We start from the raw sequence: 2,005 nt of genomic DNA on the forward strand, positions 1-2,005 counted from the left end.
CTGTGCATTAATTTTGTATCCTGCTACTTTACCAAATTCATTGATTAGCTCTAGTAGTTTTCTGGTAGCATCTTTAGGATTCTCTATGTATAGTATCATGTCATCTGCAAACAGTGACAGCTTTACTTCTTCTTTTCCGATTTGGATTCCTTTTATTTCCTTTTCTTCTCTGATTGCTGTGGCTAAAACTTCCAAAACTATGTTGAATAAGAGTGGTGAGAGTGGGCAACCTTGTCTTGTTCCTGACCTTAGTGGAAATGCTTTCAGTTTTTCGCCATTGAGGATGATGTTGGCTGTGGGCTTGTCATATATGGCCTTTATTATATTGAGGAAAGTTCCCTCTACACCTACTTTCTGCAGGGTTTTTATCATAAATGGGTGTTGAATTTTGAATGACTTGGTTTTTTTGTTTGTTTTTGGTTTTTTTTCAATTCGTTTATTTATTTTTGGCTGCGTTGGGTCTTCCTTGCTGCATGCGGGCTTTCTCTAGTTGCAGTGAGCGGGGGCTACTCTTCGTTGCGGTGCGTGGGCTTCTCATTGCGGTGGCTTCTCTTGTTGCGGAGCATGGGCTCTAGGCACACGGGCTTCAGTAGTTGTGGCTCGCAGGCTCTAGAGCGCAGGCTCAGTAGTTGTGGCACACAGGCTTCGTTGCTCTGCGGCATGTGGGACCTTCCCGGACCAGGGCTTGAACCCATGTCCCCTGCATTGGCAGGCGGATTCTTAACCACTGAGCCACCAGGGAAGCCCTAAAATGACTTGTTGAAGGTTAAATGCTAGGAAGGGGCAGACTGAGGTCAAGTGACCTGGTCGCCAGGGCACACCAAGCAACTTCCTAACGTGTGTGGAGATCTAGTGACAGTGTTGGATGTCAGAAAGTTCCTACTCTGAACAGCACTCCAGCCAACAGTGACAAAACTGCCAGGCTGCTGTAATCAAATCTGATCCTGGAAACCAAGGGCTTTTTCCCCAGCTGCACAAGAAGTAACCCGAGATCCAAGCTGCCCACCCATGGGATGTTTCCACCCCTACTCTTCCTGCTCTCCTTTCTCACTGTAACTGGCTCTGCAGGGAGACGCACCCAGGCCAGAAAGGAAGACCCATCAATGTACAAAAGATGGAGCACTGCCCATCTAACCCCACTCCAACCCCCCTTTCTCCAATTCCTGGGCTCAAACCACAAGCAAGGACCCAGGGCTCCAGCCCCCTCTGGGAGATGGGCAGGATCCAGCATGATGAGGCCAGAGAGCCTTCCTCTCTCCACCACAAAAAAATCATTTTCCCTTCTCTAAACTCTGTTAGTATCTTTGGTTCATGTTCTGAATTTTCCACGTACATCCCACCTGATACATCTATGAACATTTGATTCATCCATGCTTATTCCTTTCCACCTAAATTAAATTTTCCTTAAGGGCACTGGCCAGGTTGCACTCGTCTGAGACCCCACATGAAAAGGACTCTGTAAATGTTATTTGTGACGTCTTTGAGCTTACTTGCAGTTTCCTCCTCCTTTCCAGAGTCCCCTTTCTTCCTGCTTCTTTCCTCCCCTCTGTACTTCTTAGCAAGTTGGTGTTTCTGTGAAGAATGTAGTTTAAAACTGAGGAACTACCATTGTAAATCAACTATACTCCAATATAAAAAAAAACAATGACAAAACTGAGGTGCTACCAACACAAGGCCTCACAGCCTGTGAGCTGGCTTAGCTGGTCCCCAATGTTGAAAACTTGTGCTAGAAAAGGCCCTCTGAAGTTAACTGCATCAAAGAGAGTGAAATACTTAGGAACAAACCTAACCACAGAGGTAAACGACTTGTACTTGGAAAACGATGATGAAAGAAACTGAAGACAACAAACAGATGAAAAGATATACTGTGATCAGGATTGGAAGAATTAACATTGTTAAAATGACCGTACTGGGGCTTCCCTGGTGGCGCAGTGGTTGAGAGTCTGCCTGCCGATGCAGGGGACACGGGTTCGTGCCCCGGTCTGGGAGGATCCCACATGCCGCG

Source organism: Lipotes vexillifer, unplaced genomic scaffold, assembly GCF_000442215.2.
Source record: "Lipotes vexillifer unplaced genomic scaffold, Lipotes_vexillifer_v1.1 scaffold1122, whole genome shotgun sequence".
Classification (NCBI taxonomy): Eukaryota; Metazoa; Chordata; class Mammalia; order Artiodactyla; family Lipotidae; genus Lipotes; species Lipotes vexillifer.